Here is a 23,485-nt window from a genome sequence, read left to right as displayed (position 1 = left end):
GGCGACTGTTTCAAGGATCCGTGGTTGGCAGTGTTGGTCGGTTTTACGAATCGAATGGTTGTGAATCGTCTCTATCGTCTCTATCGTCTCTGCGTCTCAGTGGTCTCTACCGTCTGGTGGTTTTCTACCGTCTCGTGGTTTTTCTACCGTCTCGTGGTTTTTCTACCGTCTCGTCTTGCTGCGTCGGAGTATCGTCCCTTTATCGCCTCGCGGAATGTCTCGATAAGGCCCCGTTTGGGGGAAACGTCATCCCCATTCGCCGATTGACTTGAGGGAGGGGAATTTTCTCGTCCGATCCCCTCTTCGGCGGAGGACGCGAGCCCACCCTCAAGTCAATGGTGGGAAACCCCCAAAACGTGCCGAAAACGGCTGACAATTCCGGAGCGAGACGCTACCCCGAAACAGCATGACGACGTGGGCCCGAACGGCCCGATAAGGCTTTATGGCCCTTGGCCTGGCGACGGTCCCGAAGGCCTTATGGCCCTTGGCCTGGCGACGGTCCCGAAGGCTTCATGGCCCTTGGCCTGGCGACGGTCCCGAAGGCTTTATGGCCCTTGGCCTGGCGACGGTCCCGAAGGCTTTATGGCCCTTGGCCTGGCGACGGTCCCGAAGGCTTTATGGCCCTTGGCCTGGCGACGGTCCCGTCCTTTCGGGACCGTACATGCTCCCCCCGTTGAACCATACACAAGTAGTTCAAAATCACATAGAAAGGAACATAACATAACATAGGCGTAAATTAAAACGAAAAATTCGAAAATCGATATACAATGATGCAAAAGAAGAAAATACGAAACATTCTTAAAACGCGTAAAACTAATGACTATAAATGCGCATAATATGTTACTACTACGGGTTACATCGTGACATGAGTCGAGGTCTGTCATAAAACTGACCTACTAGGACGGCAAATATACAAATAACACTGATAACAAACGAAACGCTGTACAAACGAAAGATCAAAGATTAAAATTAAGATTTTTCGGGTTCGATCGGTAAAGGTGCGAGGTGTCGAATGTTGCGCTTGTACGCGCCGTTAGCTGTGCGCACAGTTACCGCGCGTATTACGTCGTCCTTGCCTGGGTGAACTTCGACGACCCTTCCAAGAGTCCATTGTAGCGGTGGCAAGTTGTCGTCCCTTAACACGACAATCGTCCCTTCCTTGATGTAATGCGAGCCCCTTGTCCATTTTGCTCGTACATTTAGGTGGTTAATATATTCCTTGTGCCACCGGCTCCAAAAGTCCTGTTTAATCTTTTGGATGTGTTGCCAGGTGGACAGCCGATTGGTAACTGTTTTGGTGAAATCGGCTTCTGGTACGCTCGTCATTATACCGCCAATTAAAAAATGACCGGGAGTCAGGGCGGATAGGTCATTAGGGTCAGAAGAAAGGGGTGTCAAGGGACGTGAATTTAGGACTGCCTCGATTTCGGTTGTAAAGGTCGCAAACTGCTCAAATGTAAATAACTCGTCGCCGACAACACGACGTAGGTGATGTTTGAATGATTTCACCACTGCCTCCCACAATCCCCCGAAATGAGGAGACAGTGGAGGCATGAAGTGCCACGTGATCTTTCTTTCTACGACATATTGACGGATTTCTTCTTGTTCGCTTAAAGACCGAAGTAAATCCCCCATTTCATTATTCGCACCGACAAAATTCGTTCCGTTGTCCGAGTAAATGTTCCGACAAATGCCGCGCCGTGCAATAAAACGTTTCAATGCTGCCAAAAAGGCTTCCGAGCTCATGTCGCTGACGACTTCCAAATGTACGGCCTTTGTCGCGAAGCAGACGAAGACGGTAACATAGATTTTAACACGGTTACGGTTGCGGTATCGTCGCTCCTTTATATAAAAGGGACCGCAACAATCGACTCCGACATTCGTGAATGGTCGGGATTCTAAAACTCTAGCGGCAGGTAGGTTCCCCATGACATAATTAGTCATCGGAGGATTGCATCGAAAACATTTTACACATTGGCGGATGATTTTTCGTGTTATGTTTTTCCCATCGATGGGCCAATACAATTGACGAACGAGGTACAGAGTCGCTGTCAAACCCGAATGATGATTTTGCACGTGAGATTCGCGAATGATGAGATCGGTAACGTGACTACTTCTTGGGAGGAGAATCGGATGCATTTGTTCAAACGGTAAATTTGAATTTTGCAAACGACCTCCAACACGTAAAATGCCTCTTTCGTCGATAAATGGGGATAATGGCAGCAACTTGCTCTTTGAATTTAATTGTTTATCTGTCTTTAAATCGCGCAATTCTTGAGCGAACGATTGTTGCTGAGTAAATAAAATAATTTTTTCTTTCGCGCGTTGCAATTCCTTGACAGAAAGGTGTCCGGTAACTCGGGGTTTTGATATGAAGCGTAGACAATAAGCGATGACTCTGGTTAAACGACGGATACACGAATATTTATCGATAATTTCCCAAGGTTCTACGATTGTGGAGACTAGACACGTGAGTTTTCGTAGCTCCGGTAAAACTTCTGGAATTTCGAAATGCGAATTTGGCCAAAATGTTTCGTCTAACTTCAGCCACGAGGGCCCATAACGCCAGAGACTGCTTGCCATGAAATTTTTAACGCTGCACCCACGTGAAAGTAAATCGGCGGGATTATCGATCGATCGAATATGTCGCCATGCCTTAATATCAGTGCTTTCCTGAATATCTGTAACCCGGTTTGCGACGAAAGTCTTTAATGTATTCGGAGACCGTTGTAGCCAATGAAGAACAATTGTAGAGTCCGTCCACAATACGGTAGAGTGGATCTCCTTTCTGATTATTTGTTTAACATTGGTAAACAGTTCGGCAAGTAATTTAGCTCCGCATAACTCTAATCGCGCTAAACTAATGGTTTTTAGCGGAGCTACGCGGGATTTGGCACAAATCAAATGAACTGCAATGTTTCCAGACATGGATGTAGTGCGTAAATAAATGTTGGCTCCGTATGCGCGCTCACTGGCGTCGCAAAAACCATGGATTTCGATTCGTTTGACCTCGTGTTGTGAAATGTGCCGTGCAAAAGCGAAATTCTTCAATAACCTTAATTGCGCTTGGTAATTAGACCATTCGGTTTGGATGTCGGCAGGTAAGGATTCGTCCCAATCTAGCCGCAGTTGCCACAGACGTTGCATGAGTATTTTCGCGCTTACTGTTACGGGTCCAAGGAGCCCTAACGGATCAAATATTTTTGCAATAGTTGAAAGGATTGTTCGTTTGGTATGCGTTTGTCTGTTATCGATTGATACGGTATATCTAATTGAATCGTCGCGTGGACTCCAGATCACGCCGAGGGTCTTAACGGATTCATCGCCGAAATATTTCGGATGAATTTGATCTTCCGATAGCCCTGATAACAAATTTGGGTCGTTTGATACCCATTGTCGAATATTGAGTCCCCCCTTTTTTAGCAAATTAATAATACCGTTACGTAATTTAAGGGCTTCGCGGAATGTTGCAGCACCGGTCAAAAGATCATCAACGTAAATGTCCCTTTTAACGACCTCGGATGCCGCGGGATAATTGTCCGATTCGTCGTTTGCCAATTGGTGTAAACACCGGATTGCCAAATATGGGGCTGAAGCTACACCGAAAGTGACCGTCTTAAGCTCGTAGGTCGAAATTTCGCTTTTGTCGTTCCGCCAAAGAATCCGTTGATACGGACGATCTTCGGGACGAATGAGAAATTGACGATACATCTTCTCAATATCGCCGGTTAGCACGTATGCATGACTTCGAAATCTTAACAACAAAGAGAAGAGATCATCCTGAATCGTCGGACCAACTTCGAGCGCATCATTCAAGGAGATGCCGGTGTCCGATTTAGCCGACGCATCGAACACAACTCGACATTTCGTCGTCGAGCTGGTGGGTTTGATGACGGCGTGATGCGGTAGATAAAAACCGAAAGAATTGTCGGGTGATTCTATTTGTGTCATGTGACCTAACGCGATGTATTCGTTTATAATCGCGGTGTATTCTGTCTTTAGATCGGGACTTCGAGCGAGTCTGCGTTCTAAAGACATAAATCGGTTTAATGCTTGTGTTCGGGATTCGCCGATGTCTCGCTTCTTCTGATTGAACGGAAGCGCGACAACGTATCTCCCGGAATGTTCGCGTGCAACGGTACGGATAAAATGAGACTCTACTTCATTTTCACTTGCCGACAAGTGGTGTTGTTGTGGTCCCACTTCGATTTCCCAAAACTTCCTAAGATCGAAGTCAACCGTGCTAAGGAAAGTTTGTGGGTTTCCGAAAGAAACAGTGGGGGCGCTCCCCCCGATGACCCATCCGAACTGGGTTTTTTGTAAAATCAAATCTGGTTTTCCCTTCGATTGAATCTGCAGTTGACCAATACTGAAACTAGCTAATGTTGGTCCTGTTCCAATCAACATATCTACAAGGGAAGGCTTGTGAAAATGTGGATCCGCGAGAACAATATTCGGAGGAACTTGTAGTTTATTGCGATTTATTTGGCGGTCTGGCGTGTGTCCTGCGATACGCGGTATGACAAAAAAATCAAGAGTCCGGGAAAATTGATTTAATCGGGAGACAACCTTGACCTTCACAATCCGATTCGCAACTGTTTGAAGCTCATTCAACACATCGATATTCACCGTTTGTACGTGAGTGGGCAACCTTAATTTTGCTGCAAACTCTTCAGTTATTAAATTCGCGTTCGAACATGTGTCTAATAGCGCGCGACATTCGATAGGTTTTTGTTGGTGGTCTAATGCGCGTACGACTGCAGTCGTTAACAGTCCGTGAGTAGCCCCGTCTGTCATTAGCGTCTGATGAATTTCGAATTTGGTCGGAATATCGATGTGGTTGGGTTGACGTCATTCTTGGTCATTTAATTGTGGATCCGATCGAGCGTTGATCTTCTCCAAAGGTGCGTGCGCATGTTTATGCAATCGCGAATTGTGTTTTAAGTTGCAAAATTGGCATTTCCGTAATCTGCATTTTTCCGCTGAATGATTGGGCAACAGGCAGTTTAGGCATAATTTCGCATTTTTCACGGCTTCGATACGCTTTTCTACATTCATGTCTAGAAAATGAGGACATTGATACGTGCGATGCCCTTCATTTTTACAAAAAGAGCAGGGCCATACTTGCGCCTGAGTTGCAAGAGCGATCCGGCGTTGAAATTTCGGTGACGAAGGAGGTGAATTTCGCGATCGCGTTTGTCGAATATACTGATTTTCACGTTTGTTTGCAGGGCGAGACGACATATTTATAGACGGTTTGTTCATACATGCGATGGATGCATAATCCTGCGATTAGTGGGAGGCATTATGCAAATGTTTAAATATATCGTTCACTTTCGGAACTTCTGTGTCGATTAACGTATGCTCCCACGCCTTTCGCGTTTCGTCTCCCATACGAGAAATGACAATGCTGGTTAAGATATCATTCGCTATATCTTCCCATGTTCTGCCTAAGGCTTCCAACGATCGAATATGAAGTTGCATATGCCGAACTAATTCTCGAATCGCGTCAGAAGAGTCATTTTTCATAAATGGGGTTTCCCGTAATAACGTCGCATGGCGCAGAACTAATACGCGTTGGTTGTTGTATATTTCCGTTAAATGATTCCATACCACGTCGTAATTTTCTTCGCTTATTGTAAATGCTTCTATCGATTCCTTGGCCTCCCCGGTTAACGACAAAGTGAGATACGTTAATTTTTGAATCTTACTCAGACCCTTGTCTGAATCGATCATTGATAAAAATGCGTCGCGGAAAGTTACCCATTTCTCTATTCTTCCGTCGAATTTTGGTAGGTTGATGTTTGGTAGATTCACCGAAATTTTATTCGCGGTTATTTTAGGTTCGGATAACTTAACATTTTCATCATTACCGTTAGGTTTGATTGACAGCGACTCTTGGAGCTCGAGAGCTGCCGCAAGAGCTTCGTCATACGCGTTACTTATTTCTTCGCGCTCTAATTCTACGACATCATAGTCTTCGGTTAAAATACCCAATTCGTCTTGGTTGTCGTTAAATTTTTGAAAAAGAGATCGGATTCGAGTTATTCGTTCTTGTAATTTAATACTTTCTCTTTTCGATTCTGTAAATGACTCGACAAATTTACTTAATGAAGTAATTTGAGCCTTAAAGTAACTTCGATTCTGTTTAATTACACGACTTTGTCTTTCAACGGCCTTGTCGGTCTTCTCGATATGTGCCATTTTTATTCCGAAATTCGAGACAGGGGAACGAATGGATTAATAGGAAATTTAATTGGCGTGAAAATTAAAACGAGCCTACCTTCGCCGATGCCGTCGTCCACGGAGTTGTCCCTGGTCACGATAATGCAGGAACGTCTCTGGAGCTTCGGAGGTTGACTGCTGTTCGCCTTCGTTGAATTTCCAAGGAATGTCTCGTGTATGTGGTTGAACCGACACTAGACTTGCACTCCAATTACGCCACTGGATCCGGCTCGAAGGACCATGTTTTGTGTCGTGCCGAGGATATCAAAATACTTCTTCGATTCAACAATAACGAATTTATTGTATAATGTTTATCCTGCACTTGTCGCCGGCCGTTTTACCTTTGGGCGACTGTTTCAAGGATCCGTGGTTGGTATAACAAATCAAAATGGTTGTGAGTCGTGTCTTAAACTAGTGTTCCTCTCGTGTCTCTACGTCTCTGGTTTCAGTGGTCTCTACCGTCTGGTGGTTTTCTACCGTCTCGTCTTGCTGCGTCGGAGTATCGTCCCTTTATCGCCTCGCGGAATGTCTCGATAAGGCCCCGTTTGGGGGAAACGTCATCCCCATTCGCCGATTGACTTGAGGGAGGGGAATTTTCTCGTCCGATCCCCTCTTCGGCGGAGGACGCGAGCCCACCCTCAAGTCAATGGTGGGAAACCCCCAAAACGTGCCGAAAACGGCTGACAATTCCGGAGCGAGACGCTACCCCGAAACAGCATGACGACGTGGGCCCGAACGGCCCGATAAGGCTTTATGGCCCTTGGCCTGGCGACGGTCCCGAAGGCCTTATGGCCCTTGGCCTGGCGACGGTCCCGAAGGCTTCATGGCCCTTGGCCTGGCGACGGTCCCGAAGGCTTTATGGCCCTTGGCCTGGCGACGGTCCCGAAGGCTTTATGGCCCTTGGCCTGGCGACGGTCCCGTCCTTTCGGGACCGTACATATCCGAAAATTGCTCTGAGTTCTCGAAGGGAATGATACGTCGGGTTACTTGAAGTAACTTTTTCGTTAGCAAAAATGTTCTCCGAGGCTTTGCTAACAAGTTATGGGCGAAAAATAGAGGCTAATCATAGATCAAGTATGGTTGGCGGGTTCTGGCACGATAACAAGCGCGATGCAACATTGATCGCATGGGCGGGACACCAATCGAACTCGTTCTTTGGTTGATCAGTATTTTTTTGTTGATAACTCGTTAACAAAGTCGCGGAGGACATTTTCACCAAGGAATAAGTAACTTCCAATGACCTCAGGAATCACTTCTTTCAAAAGCTTATATCTTATATCAAAAGCTTAAAATATTTTTGTGACACTATGTGTACGAAGACGTAAGAAATATGTCGAAAACGCACAAACGATATTCTGAAACTGTGCAGGATGTATACATAAATTATGTACATATTTTTCTTCTCTATGTCGTATAAGTTTAAAAATCTTAACTTTAGTAATTAATACACAGGGTGAACCACAGAACGTGATCAACCATTTCATGGTTCAATTGAACATGTTTTGAGCTAAAATAACATGATTTAAGGAGAGCTTTAAGATGATTATATCATATTTTTTGTTAATGTAAAGATTATGGACGTTTTTCTAAATAGATACATACATTTTTTTGCATATATCGAACCCTTTCTTTATTCTACATAATAAAGTGTTAGGGTAATATTATCGAAAAATGAACAATTTCCAAGACTTTTTAAAAAAATTTTTCATGATGTTGTGTTACAAACTCAATCAAATTAAAAATATCTTTCACAGGATGGTGCATCAGCGCACAATACAAGGATAGTTCCACAATTCCTTACACTTGCATATGCCGAAAAGTGCTACACGTTCTCCAATAGTGGCTACCTCGTTCGCCTGATCAAAAACCCCTGGATTTTGTTCTATGGGGACGTAAAAAATAAGGTACTCGCACATCCAATTAATTCAGTAGAAGATCTAAAACAACAAATTGCAGTTCATTGCAGAGCAGTAACTAAGCAACATCTTAATTCAGTAATGGAAAACGATTAAAAAATGTTGTGTTAAATGTTTCGAATGTGAGGGGAAGTTGTTTGAACATTTACTTCGATGAAGACATGTTTTTAAAAAAATGTTTAAACTATTAATTTTCAATAATATTACTCTAACACTTTCTTACTCAGAATAACGAAAGGTTCCGATATATACGAAAAAAATGTAAGTATCTATTTAGAAAAACGTCGATGATGTTTACATGATTTCTATGCGTCCGCTTGTGGGAAAACTATTTATTTCGCATTATGACCACTTAAAGACTATTCATCTTTTCCCTCTAACATATTTTTCTAACTTGAAACACAACAAAAATATAGCGTGTTACAGTTCCGTGAATCACCCTGTATAAAGCTGTTCTTGTCCACAAGATAGTCATCTTCTTCACCTGGTCATAGCAGCCGAATTCTGGAATCAATATGTTCAGAACGATGGAATTTAATTTATATCTGATATTAGGTATTACTCTATTTCACAGTCTGCATTTATTAAAATATTATTGATCGCATCCATATTACTGAACATAGACAAATTATATTGACTTGATTTAAAAATGGATGATACGATAGATAATATGAAAATTTCATGATTCGTGAAGTATATTCGTGATTTACCTATTGTTGTGTAACATACGAGGAATCTTCCCACGTATTTTTTATATTCCTTCCTGAAGGCATACGCCAGGCTGGCGCCAGCCAGCCGGGGATGGATTTGTATATCGTGAGTCGAGTACCTCCGAGGGGGAACCGGATCACGTTGCAACACCTCCACTACCATTTTTCCACAAAATTTTAGTATATAATCGAGTTAAATTCTCTTTCAACCAAATCTTCGAGGTAACAACCTAGAATCGAAAGACCCCCGCAAAAGGCCACGCCTTTTTGGGAGACTCGCTGTCTTCTTTTACCCCCGTTTAGTTTGGTGGGGGAGACAGCCATCGTCGAACCCTCGCTGTAGGGGCGCGTTGGCCGTTCGGCCGGGTAGCGGTACGCGGCCGACGACTTTCTCCGCGACTAGGCCTGCAGTACATGTGGCAGTGATAAAAAATAAAGAGACGTCAAGGACGTTTTCTCTCTGCCGAACCCTTGACATCTGCAAGCGGACAGTTTTATGGTTATTACGGTAAATCATCAGGCTAATTTCATAAACCGCGATTGTGCATGCATTCTGCGCATTAATTTTTGTTACTTGTGGTTAGAGTCGCGTTAATTTTTAAGACAATAGTGGTAAAGATTTTTTACACTCTCTAAAAAAGACTATTTCTCCTTTATACAATGTATACAGCCTATAATTCTCTCAATTTTTCTTTTTCTCCAACTTTCGTTATCATTAACTTCTCTTTGATAAGAATAAAAAAAATATGAGGATTCAATTTTGAAAATTTCTTCTAATGTAATAATGTAAAAACCATTAGATGCGAAAAATATTCAAGAAAAAATGTACAAACGTTCCACCGCCGGATTCTTTGCACTTCATACATGGTTCCTTAACGCTTGAGGGGATTTTCTAGCCTGAACATTTAAAAAAATCAATTTTTTTGCATATTCCTAAAGGATATAGTTTCAAAAATTAACGAAATTGTGGTTGTTTGAAGAATGTGACGACTTTATATCATAATCGATATACTAACGACATTTTTCTCGAAATTATGTTTTTCAGAATGGTGTCCATGATATCTCAAAACCTACTTGACCAATTGATTAAAAATTTTAAGAACATATTTAATACATGTTTAACTACGGCTCCTACTAGAATCAGCCACTTTTTTAATTACTGACTTTTTTCTTTTGTTTTAGTGGTTGCTATAGCCAAATGCATGCTAATTAAGGAACTTTCGCGTTTTTTTTATATCAGGAAAGCAGAATGGCCGGAATCGTGGACGCCGTGAGATGGCCTTTTTTAAAAGCGACTATGTTTGAGAGTATGCAGTACCACCAATTTTAACTGTTTTTTGTGCCAAAAAAATTTAAAACGTCGTTGACATACGTATATAAGAAATTTATAAAAGAACATTGTTAGAATAAAAATACATATCACTTGTGAGTGCAGTAAATTCTCCCAAATTGCCCTTCAGTTTAGAAACAAAAATGGACAATTTGGGAAGAGGAGATAACATTATCAGTTTTTATAGTTGCCGATTATCAACGCCTATAAAAATGAGCCACGAGGCTCGCATAAACGTATCTGCTCTTCCCAAGTTGTCCATTTTTGTTTCCAAGCTGAGGGATAATCTGGGAGAATTTACTGCACTCACAAGTGACATGTATTTTTATTCTAACGATGTTCTTTTATAAATTTCCTATGTTATTTTTGCATTAATAGATATCTGAACGTATTATTTAACAATATAGTATAAATAAATATACCTCGAACAGAAAAAATAATATTTATAGCATTTTTTCTTGTATGGATACAAAATGACCCACACTTAAGCAGACCTTAAACCATGCAATACCTTTAATACCCTAGGGTTAAGAACAATGTTGATCGCGTATTTCTAGCTTTTTGAATTTTGTGCAAATATAGGTAAGTCTTGCAGAGATTCATTAAGTTACATCGTTAGTCACCAATGGATGTTATTAGGTATTTATTTCCTCCGCCATTACAAATAGAACTATTGATTCCACTAATCTTGGATAACTATGTGTACAAACCATACCAATACACTCAGTCGATAAAATAAGGCATACAAAGCTTGACCTTTTTGGCACGCCGCTGCAGGACAACATAGGAACTTCGCTTGATAACGACGCCAATGGATAAAAACTCCGTCTAGGAAAAACCTAATAGAAGCAAAAAGAACATCAACTAATTTGAATAGTTGAAAAATAATATTTCATTTAGCTATCATTCTTAGCTAATGCTAGCCACCTATGTGTCTTTTTGAATCATTGTAATGCAAAAAATTCTATAATTTTGACATAATATAGACATAGCCATGTATAACCTTGAGATAATGAAGAAAATATTAAAAACTAGACTTGGAGATAAGGAGCAAAATAAACAAAATAGGTTAAGGAAGACAAGTGAGGTTAGGCTGAAATTAGTTAGTAATTAATCAAAAGTATTGAATTTTTTATTTCCAGCAAGTATATTTTTCTTCTACAGTAATTTTTTTAAAGTTTCCATAGTCATCGAAAGTTTCGAATTCGAAAGTTTCGTACTTGAAAATATACGTTGAATCGTGACCTTGAAAGTATTGAGTTAACTGTTTATTTGATATCTTTGAGAAGAAAATTCCCAAGAAACACCATTTTTTAAACTCTTAATTAATCATGACCCTTTAGTTATGGATGTGTGTTCTGGTAAATAACTGGTGCGTGCGGTGTAACTATTAAACTTTATTTATTAAGTTGCGTAGAAACACTTTCGGGTAACGTGACGTCGTAGCAAGAGAGGTATGAGAACTATTGAAGGTATGCGAGGTATGAGAGCGAGCGCCTCACTGTTGCTCTTTTTATATTTTCCTGTTTGCCCCCGGCAAGGGCTCTGGACACCCCCTGATTGGTTGACCCGCGAATGGGTTTTCCCAATCAGCGTTGTCCATCTCCTTCTCACCGCGTTGTCCCTTACGCCCTGAGCGCGTCCCGTTTTGGGACCGCGTGGTGATCGGAGTGGGTGCGTTTTTTATGATGTAACGGCCTGGGTTTTCCTCAGGGCCGTTGCGCTCGGACGTCCGGCGTTCGGGTCCGTTTTGCGTGCCCTTCGGAATTTCCCGTTATTTATGACGGTCTCGTAGGCTATCGAGAATCAGGTAAAAAAGAAACTCTACTGGCTTATTGCCGTCCGCACAGAAAACAGTTTACTCAAAGATAGCCTTTTCGAAGGAGAGTCATAAATATGTTAGTCGTTTGCGCGAGAAATAAATCTTCTCTTATGCGCGCCGACTGGCCGCTACAACCCCTTAAATCAACTCCTGATCTAGTAAAAACAACGTAAATTTTTCAATTGCTTTTGAATCACGTAGATTTAGTTACGTCAGACGATCGCTATCAATATTTAAATACGAAGTTTCCAGATACCAGGACTAAGAGATCAGGACCTTGATGAACTCTGTAGCCATGGACGCAAGCTTATGGACCTCTGTACTTCTTCAGTATAGGTTTAGTAGTTTGGAAGCCCGAGCTTAAACATTCTCAGATCCCGGAAAACCATCGAACCAGCCATAGCACTACCCTAATTCGGAATCTCTGACTTTAGTCCTCCAATTAATTCTATTCGAGAAAGAAAGGTTGTGGAAGGGGGTAGACAGAGACAAGGTGGCAAAAGGTAGAGTGAGGGGAAGAAGGAAAAACAATACCGACGAAGCAAAGTTGGACAAAATGTAATCGGAAATCTAACTAAGGTCTAAGTGAAAATATCTTTCCTCTTTTAATATAATTTGAATAAGTTGTACATAATATAAAAATATTTTCAAATTTGTTTGTTTTTACAATTTTACCCTTTTGACGTAGTTACCCTTGCCAAAAATGCATAAAATCCGCAGTCTACTAGTAATTAAAGAATATTAATTGTAGTTGATTAGAATATTAACTGTAGTTTGTGATTCGTGAAAACTTGATCAAATTAGTCATTAGTCATTAATTAAAATGATAAGAGGTAATCGATAGTTACTAATACATGCTGCAAAAATTGGTTGAAAATAAATATTAACTTTCGGAAGACGAATAGTTTTTGACTGTCGCAGGAGACGAACGCAGGGTCATTTTGATTCATAATAAAATTCATGTTAGAAACTGGTGTCTTATGTATATGAATGTATATGAAGTATATGAGTGTGTATGAATGCATATGAGTGTATATGAATGTATATGAAAGTATATGAAGGTATATGAAGGTATATGAAAGTATATGAAGGTATGAGAAGGTATAACCATTCTCTAAAATTAATAATACGTAGGGATATGTATAAATAACAGTACCCCCCTATATGTAAACAGAAAATGATTTTAGTTACCTTAATGGAGTTAACAGAAATTGGTATTTTATGTAAATACAATACAACAAGTAAATTTTTACAATTACACATCATAAGCATAATAGTATACTAGTATAAGTGTGAATGCATTTTTTAAGTAAACAAATGAGAATTCGTCTTCATAAGTATCCTAATTGCAAAATTCTTGTCCGATAACTTATTCTACTTCGGTAAATCTTGTTCGAAAATTTCAATACTAATATAATTATTAATGATGAATGACTAACGGTCGTGACTCGGTAATCGTAACTAAGAATTAACATGTAATAATGACTAATGAAAGAATTGTTGCCAAACGCGTCTAATGAAAGCAATTACTTTTGATAAAACATTTGTAACTAATGACTAATTTAATCGTAAAATTTTGTCGAGAAATGCTTAACTCTGCCACAAAGTAATAGAATTACAATTAGTTATGAATGCATGTTAGTTTTCATGAAAAATGAAATTATTTGTTGGCTATTATAACAGATAATTATTGAGCACGTACTATGTATTCGTAAATTTCATCGGCTATTATTGGGACATAGTAACGGGTGGCCACGTCGAGAATGTCGGGTATATGATCCCTGCTGAACACAGATCCGCACGGATTGGAAGGATTGTTTATAATGATGGCTGCTGTCGATTCGTCAATTTGCGATTCCAAGTCATCTAGGTCAATTTCCCAGTTAAGCTCAGGCTGAAAATTAATAATCAACTTATCAATAAACTCATAATTATTTTGTCGTTGCATTTGCATATAATGTTTTACATTTCATATGCAAGGTGAATTATTATCTGCAATCAGGACAATGAAATATCTCAGCTAACCTATATTTCGAGCGAAAGAGGCTAATACAATATTACGATAAGACGAAATTTTCTCTTCGATGTCAATGTTCCAACGTTTCAAAGTGAACAACGTTTTTTTTTTAAATGACATGTTTTCAGATTTGGTTATTAAAATAAAGCGAAAGTTGAAGATATTTTTATAAAATTAAAATCAACATATGAAGACGATATTGTATAGTTTATAGGTCTAGATATCTCCTTCCGCATATTAGTAAGTGTAGAAATATTATTAAACCTATTGAAAATATGTGATCGTTGCTGCTTAAATATTTATGAAAATTGACTCGTACGTAATGTAAAATATTTTTACAAAATAGATAATTGTGTACACTTCATTAATATACTCAATAATATACACTTAATTAAAATACAACAATTTGAAATTCAAACTTTGAAAACGCGGCATGGAACTTTGGAAAACTTCTAATAAAGACTAATTTATTGCGACACATTTCTTTGACGATACAGCGTTGTTAATTTAAGGATAATCTTAAGTTAAATTAAGTAATTCAGGTGTAGCTTCCTTTATCATTAATCACTTTTAGTAGACGAGACGACATATTTAAGGTAAGTTTTTGTAAAACTTCTGGGCCATTAATTCTGTAGTATAGCATTCCAAAGATCTTCATTAATGTGTTAGTTAAAAATAAAGGATACGTAATCTCAATTGCTAAACTGAAAATACCGTACAAGTTTTCTAAACTTTCATGCTGCGTATACAAATTGCTTCCTTTATCTTGTGTACTTTCTATATGATTTTAGAGAAGATTTAATTGATTAATGATCTATTCATAATGAAAAAGTGTCTAACACTATATATTTAAAGCTCATCATCAATAATGATTGGTACTGCAGTATACAATTTATTTTTTATGCTATCTGCGGAAAGATTTAGATTGCAATATCATATTTGTCACAGATTGAAACAATATTATGAAATCTCCATATAAACATTAATGCTTTCCTCAATAAATCTGCGTCAAACTTTTTCGTATTAACGTTTGTTATTTTCGACTTCGATATGTTTAGATGATGCAAATCACATAAAAATTCAATGTTTTTATTATTGAGTATATTTAATGTTTTAATTCTATTTGTTAGACGATATAATACAATTTATATAAATAATGTATTTATTTTTTATGAATTGTATTAGAGATTTCTCCAATTACTTTTTCAATTATATTAAACTATAATTTAACAAGTATTAAGAACTGTATTCTTTCTTATTTCAGAATTAACTTCTATATTAATTATTATAAATAATTGATGTATAAACAATTATATCCAAGAAACAAACTTTTTATTATAATATTAAGATTATAATTAAAATTAGAAATATTCCCTTCATATTATTGAATATATTTAACAATGAAAGGTATAACTTATTTTATGATAGTCTTTTTACCTATTAATGTCAAAATTCCTTTAGTTATATGCATTTACGTCATTTATAGTTATAAATCAATTTATATATCCAACATTGTTATTAAGAATGTTTATTCCTATTTTATTAGCACTTAACGCTTCATCTTCTTTATTTATTATTAAATTACTCTTCCATATATCATATCAGATTAATAATTTTATCCTCATTTAATTAATTCATGCTCTTCAATATTATATTTCCTATTTTATAGTATTTCTGCATATATAATTTTAATATTTTTACGTGAAAGTAATATGTTGGACAATTTGTTAAATTATCAACCCATTAAATGTGAGATCAGTGGTAATGTTTAAAGAAATAAAATTACATAATTGTACTTCGATGACACGAACATTTTTATAAGTCGAAAATTTTTTTTATTTCTACTCACCATCTCCCCTAGTTGTAAAAATTAAAAACCTCTCTCTACAACCCGATATAAACATTCTTCAACTCTAGCGATTTATCGTGTGTTCAATTATGTATCTTACCTGCATAACTTGAATTCAGAGGAACTCTAGTATTTACAAATCGAAATTCACCTCTACCATATCAGTGAATCAGTTCAAGAGGATCAACGGATCTGTGATCATCACTTCTTTATTTCTCTGAGTTTTAGCTTTATGAACTACAGTTAGCTTTTTCTACAACAGATTCCAAATGAATTTTCTTCGGTCGAATATTTCATTCGAAGAATAAGTACTCATTATTTGTCAGAAATTATTCTCTATTCTTATAAATTTATTCCGATAGTTCTTTACTTTTTAGAATTCCTAGAATAGAGATTCTACAATTATTCGAATAATAATGCGAATAATTGATGACGGTTTTTATTTTTACGTAATTTTATAAGAAGATATTTATGCGAATATATTCAGAATCAGTTCAATTTCAGCTACTAATACCGTGGTCACAATAGTTCCGATATCCGATATCAATGTCCGACATCGACCAACATGCACAATGGCTAGGGAAGCATATATGCGTGACACACCGATGCAACATTTGAAGAAAACACTTAAATATTTATCTCTTATCCATCATTCGAATGAAATTCTGCTGAACCCTACTTTACAGTTTCACAAGTCGTACAATTAGTCGAATTTTCGTTTGTTCGAAATATCGAGATTCCACTGTACTAGTAAAAGTATTTAGAAAATATACAGAGTGACCCATTTAAATCGATCTAGTCAAATATCTTTGAAACCGTCGATAACTCTAAAAAATAATTCAAACGAAATTTGAATAGTTTTGTAAGACACGTAATCTGATATTAATAACATTTTTTCTAGGTGAACGCGTCGAGGACGTATGAAGTATGTAACTTTATTTTTTCTAATGGAATTATATATTTTTTATTATACTAGTCGATTCAGCTTTCCGGTCTCTTCATAAAAATACTACGACATTTGTACGGTCCCGAAAGGACACATGCCGCCCTCCCCATAGACCACCAGCGACTCTCGGAGTCGGATTTCGAGAAATCGGTCGCCCCCTTGAGCCATCGGGACCGTCACCAGGCCAAGGGTCATAAATCCACGGCGGGCCGTTCGGGCCCACGTCGTCATGCTGCCTCGGGGTAACGTCTCGCTCCGGGAGTCTCATGCCGTTTTCGGCATTTTTTGGGAGTTTCCGAATATTGACTTGAGGGTGGGCTTGCGTCCTCCTCCGAAGAGGGGATCTAACGAGAAGGTTCTCCTCCCTCAAGTCAATCAGCGAATGGGGATGACGTTTCCCCCAAACGGGGCCTTAGCGAGGCATTCCGCGAGGCGACAAAAAGACGATACTCCTAGGCAGCAATGAGAGACAAACGAAAGACAAACCAGAGACAAGATAGAGACACGATAGAGACAAGAAAGGGACACGAATTAAGACGCGACTTCACAACCATTCGAGCGAGCTATCGATAAACGGCTATCGACCAAATATTGTTAAACCGACCAACTCCCAACCACGGATCCGTTGAAATAGTCGCCCAATGTTGAATCGGTCGGCGACAAGTGCGGGATAAAACATTGTTCAATAAATTTCGTTATTGTTGAACCGAACGAGTTGTTAATATCCTCGGCACGAGAAACTACAACATTCATTGCAAAATATCATTGTTTCGAGCGTGGCGTTATTTTGCTGGTTCAAAAACACGATTGTGTATTGAAAGTGGCCGTCAACGATGGCCTGCAAGAGCTTTGAAAGATGGCCGTCGACAGTGGCCGTGTTCTACACCCGATCTCTGCGAGGGAGATTGGTTTAGTTTCGTTTCAAGAAACTCCCTAAGTTTTATAGAAACTCCCACCAGCCAATACGGATTTTGTTGGAAAAACCGCCCATTAGGTTGTTTGTTCCGTTGTATGACGGAACCCCTATAAATCAAGTGAGGAAAAATGTTGTCCTCGAGTCAAACGTTATTGACCATCCACGTCCGTCCCTGGGAAGATGAAAATTGCCAGATGTGGATAACCCAGGGACCGAAGGCCCTAGGAAATAGCGTATTTTGGACGAAGCAATCGAAATGCCAGAACACCCGTAGTAAGCAATTTCGTTGAAAGCCATTTCCGTCTTCTATTCAAGTATTTCTTTTATGATCCACAGTTGGTCACCAAATGTCATTCCTAGTCGTTTTTTACGATATGCATGTTCCACCGAGAAGAGGCATTTTCCGGATCATTGTTTGCTACGGCTTATCCTTGGGACACTCGGATTCCTTCGCGGGTGTCACCCGAGGGCACGAGCACAACCTGCGGGTGACCCTTAGTTTGGGGCGAATCAGTCAGGGTGACCGTTTCCCTCACTCCTCGCAAGAATTGAACAATCCACGAATCCGACTGTCTCAAATTTAGAACACACCCACACCGAATTTACCTTCGAGAACACACAACACACAACAGCATTCTACAATCAACCCGAACACGGAATAGTCTACTCTCTAAAAGTTATACTCTGTATCGATGTTGAATGTTCAAATATATTCCAAGTTAAAGAAAAGAAACTCAGCTTATTATCCCTAGCATCTTGAAAAGTCGTAGGGAACCGCGAATATCAAATACGCGGAGAATCATTGTTAAAAAACCGAAAGTTCGGGGCCTCGTGTTTTTCCTAATTCCGCTTTGGCGTTTCTTCCCGTTTATGGTGCCAAATGCGAAAGTAACCATTATTGTCGAGAAGGACTCTTTGAGCTCAAAAAACAGCTACGAAGTCACGTTCGCATCATAAATCCTGTTGCCTTAGAATTCTGAACAATCATTATTTTAGAAGATATCTTAATTTTAGTAATACATAGTTTTAGCAGTCGCATATCTAAAGTTGCTGTTCAAAAATACAATCTTCAGCCTGACTGCAAAGATTTACTCGGTCTCTAAAAGATATTAAAACTCAAATATCTTCTAAACCAATGATTTTTCGCAATAAATGCCTTAGCATTTTCATACAGAGAGTGACGAGCTGAATCGACTAGTCTAATAAAAAATATATGATTCCACGTAAAGAAATGAAGTACTAAACTCTAAAACCATTCAAATTTCGTTTGAAATTTTGTTTTTAGTATTCTCGCAGTGCAGAAGTACGATACTCTAAAAGCAAGTTATATGAAATTGACCTTCGTGTCTTCTTTACGCATACGCCTAGAAAAGTCATGCTAATATCAGATTATGTACCCCCTGAAACCATTAAGATTTTATTTTCAACATTTTTCGGTATCATTTACGGTTTGCAAGATATTTGCCTGAAACAAATTAAGTGGATCACTTTGTTTATGTAATATTGTATGTAAAATATTTCAAAAATATGTAATATGTAAAATGTATGCAATATGCAAAATAAAAACTATATTCTTAGAATCTTGTAATGACGAAACAAATATCACTCCAAGTCCCATCAATTAACCTATATTCTAAACAAATATGCATTTTCATAAAGATCTGCTGGTCTAACTATAAGCAATATTTTCCATATCATAAATATAATACAATTCCCCCACCTAAATTATCACCGAAAAATTGTCGATCTTTGGTTTCCTGTGTTTTATATAGCGTGTAGCGACCAGTCGTGCGCACAATAAGATCTTCAGTCTTCGTGCAAACGGCCAACGTAATTTATGACTCTCCTTCGAAGAAGCTATTTTTGAGAAGACAAGCTCACCACCTGATAGCACAGTAGAGTCTTTCACAGTAGATGTTTACACAGTAGAGTCTTTCTAAGAAATTCCTCAATAGCTAAAGAGACCGTCATAGATTAGGAGAGTTTCCGAAGGGTACTCGAAGCGGGCCCAGCGACCCAAAGGCCAGGTGGCCCGACGTGGGTGACCCGGAGGAAAGTTTCCACACGTGTCACGTATGACTCATCATCCCCTCCGATTACCGAGCCGTCCCGAAAATACGCAAAGAGCGTAAGGGGCGGGCGGTGAGAAGGTCAAAATGAGCAGCGCTGATTGGAAAGGCCCAACGCGTGGGGTTGACCAATCAGGGTTGTTCAAGAATATTACCAGGGCAAACGGCAAAACGAAAGATCAAACTCGATCATTGTATCGCGACTCGTCCGCAGACATAGTCCGCGAAATAAAAAGAACTTTCTACCACCGCACGCGAGAGTACTTAATTACGAACAGATCCTACCCGAAATTGGTGACCCCGACGTGATTATTAGTGCAGTGCGATTAGACATAGACAATTAAGTAGAAACAATAAAATGAATACCGAAGTGAACCACGAGAGTGCCGCGACGCCGGAAGTTTGTTGTGTAGGTACTCACATACCGCCGTTCTGGCCGGACCGACCAGAGATCTGGTTTAACCAAATCGAAGCACAATTTACGATAAGCGGCATCACTGCGGATAACACGAAATTTTGCCATGTGATGGCCCAACTAGATGCCAAATACGCCGAGGAGGTTTGGGACATCTTCACGGCGCCCCCGGAGACTGACAAGTATGAGACGCTCAAACGGGCGCTCATACGGCGCATGTCCGCCTCGGAAAGTAAGAAGATGCTTAAACTTTTCGAGACGGAAGAAATCGGCGACCGTACGCCGTCCCAGCTCCTGCGGCACATGCAGAGCCTGGCCGGAAAAACTATGACTGAAACCTGCCTGAAGACGCTGTGGGCCAACAGGATGCCGGACATGACGAAAGCTATTATCCATTCGCAAATCGGTCTGCCACTCGACTCGCTGGCAGATATAGCGGACCGGATCCATGAGGGAACGGCCAGCGGCCAAGTGGCCAGCGTCTCGGCGGCGCGGAAGGATCCGATGGAACAAGTGCTCTACCGACTGGAGAAAATAGAGGCGCGAATGGCGGAACAAGACCGGTCGCGCCCGCCGAAGATATCCGACCGGCCTAATTACCGTGGTCGCTCCAAATCCAAAGAGCGGCGTCGGAGCGCGTTCCCGAGGAACAGGGACCACTGCTGGTACCACCAGGTATTCGGACCGCAGTCGACGAAATGCAGGCCGCCGTGCACGTACAGCGCGGGAAACGCACGGGCCCACTGAATGCGGCGGTCAGTGCCGGGCCGAAAACCTGCCGCCTTTTCGTACGAGAGAGGGCACGGAACGAGGTGTATCTAATAGACACTGGATCGGACCTCTGCGTGTACCCTCGATCGTGTATAAAGGGTAGCCTGGACAAAGCAAAGTGCGAGCTGTTCGCTGCCAACGGGTCCACCATCAGCACCTACGGACTGAAGCCGACGAGCCTCGACCTGGGACTGCGACGGAACTTTTCATGGAGGTTCGTCATCGCAGACGTGTCAAAACCCATAATCGGAGCCGACTTCCTAGCACACTACGGACTGCTGGTGGACCTCAAAGGCAGGCGACTGTTGGACCAGACCACGATGCTGACGACCACCGGGAGGATCGCCACGACGGAGACGCAGTCCATCAAGGCGATAATGGGGAGTTCGCCGTACCAGCAGCTTCTGGCGGAATTCCCGACCCTGGTGCGTCCAACACAACACACAGAACGGCAGGTGAGGCATAGCGTAACGCATTACATAACAACAACGGAAGGTCCTCCGGTATTTTGCAAACCGCGCCGGTTATCGCCGGAGCTGTTTAAAGACGCCAAAGCGGAATTTGAGGACCTATTGAGTCTCGGTCACATCCGTCCGTCTAAGAGCCAGTGGGCCTCAGCCCTTCACATGGTATCTAAGAAGGATAACGGTTGGAGACCCTGTGGAGACTATAGGTTACTTAATGCCCGCACAGTCCCCGACCGCTATCCGATTCCGCATATCGAAGATTTTTCGAGGATGCTATCCGGGAGGACGATTTTTTCGACGATCGATTTGGTGCGTGCGTACCACCAAATCCCCGTCCACCCGGACGACATCCCGAAAACCGCGATAACGACGCCGTTCGGATTATTCGAGTACACGGTCATGCCCTTTGGATTGAGAAACGCAGCACAGACGTTCCAGCGGTTTATAGACACCGTAGTAAGGGGACTTGATTTCTGCTACGCATACCTCGACGACATCTTAGTGGCGTCGAGTTGTGAGACGGAGCACAGAAATCACCTGCGTATGCTTTTCTCACGTCTACAGGAGTATGGCATGGTCGTAAATCCGAGCAAGTGCGTGTTCGCGGAATCGAAGGTGAAGTTTCTAGGCTATGAGGTTAGCGCCGAGGGTACTAGACCATTGGCCGAAAAGGTCAAGGTCATTCAAGAATACCCAAGACCCGTAACGGTCAAGCAACTGCGCGGTTTCTTGGGTATGGTAAACTTTTACCGTAGATTCATACCCGGCGCGGCCGCATTGCAGGCTCCGCTTAATCAACTGTTGCGGGGACGCAAGCTGAAAAGCAATGCTCCCTTACAATGGACGAGCGAAGCGCAGTCTGGCCTAGAGAATCTTAAGACTGCATTGGCGAGCGCAGCATTATTGGCTCACCCGTCCAACGATTCACGACTCGCGATCATGGTAGACGCATCAGATTTCGCGTTAGGCGCTACATTGCAGCAACGGCAAGGCGGTTCGTGGCAACCGTTAGAATTTTGCACGAAAGTCTTGTCCCCCGCACAGAGGAAGTACAGCGCGTACGATCGCGAATTGCTCGCCATCTACACCGCGATAAAACATTTTCGACACGCGGTAGAGGGTCGCGAATTCACAGTCTACACGGATCACAAGCCAATAATGTTCGCGTTTAGACAGAAACCGAACAAGAGTACACCGAGGCAATTTCGATATCTTGACTTCATCGGTCAGTTTACCACGGACATCCAACACGTTAGCGGCAAAGACAACGAGGTCGCAGACGCACTTTCGCGTATTGAACCCGTAACGGCACCGCTAGATTACGCGAAGCTAGCGGACTCGCAAGAGCAGGACGAGGAAATGAAAAAATTCCTAAACGCGTCTGATACCTCGTTGGAATTGAGACGGATACGCACGTGTAACGACGACGCACCCGTCTACTGCGACATTTCAACCGCTGACGTGCGTCCGTTCATAACGTCTCCCTTCCGACGCCAAGTCTTCGATGCTGTACACGGATTGTCGCACCCAGGTGCAAAGGCGACAATCCGCTTGGTAAAACAGCGTTTTGTTTGGCCATCGATGGAAAGAGACTGCCGAGAATGGAGTCGAGGCTGCCTCGCGTGTCAAAAAGCAAAGGTCGGCCGACACGTCTCGAGTCAGGTGGGCACCTTCGCGCCGCCGTCGAGCAGGTTTGAGCACGTGCACCTCGACCTGGTAGGACCACTACCTGTGTCGAGGGGCAATAGATACTGCCTTACCTGCATCGATAGGTTTACGCGTTGGCCAGAAGTCTTACCGCTCGAGAATATCGAGGCCGAAACCGTCGCGCGTACCTTCGTTTCGGGGTGGATCGCGCGTTTCGGGACACCGGCAAGGATCACCACAGATCAAGGCCGGCAATTCGAGTCCCATCTTTTTAGACAATTGAGCGTGTTGCTCGGGTGCACGCATCTCAGAACCACCGCCTACCACCCCGCAGCGAACGATATGGTCGAGCGCCTCCACCGACAGTTAAAAGCCGCGATAAAGT

The 23,485-nt window shown here is 41.3% G+C and overlaps 1 pseudogene; it reads right to left on the bottom strand.

The window, feature by feature from the left end:
* The window catches only part of LOC143260555 (tyrosine aminotransferase-like), a 50,465-nt pseudogene that overhangs the window by 11,371 nt on the left and 15,609 nt on the right, over window positions 1-23,485 (bottom strand).

This window comes from Megalopta genalis, chromosome 14 (genome assembly GCF_051020955.1).
Source record: "Megalopta genalis isolate 19385.01 chromosome 14, iyMegGena1_principal, whole genome shotgun sequence".
Classification (NCBI taxonomy): Eukaryota; Metazoa; Arthropoda; class Insecta; order Hymenoptera; family Halictidae; genus Megalopta; species Megalopta genalis.
The sequence above is the reverse complement of the archived record's forward strand: the minus strand, read 5'-3'. Positions and strand labels throughout refer to the sequence as shown.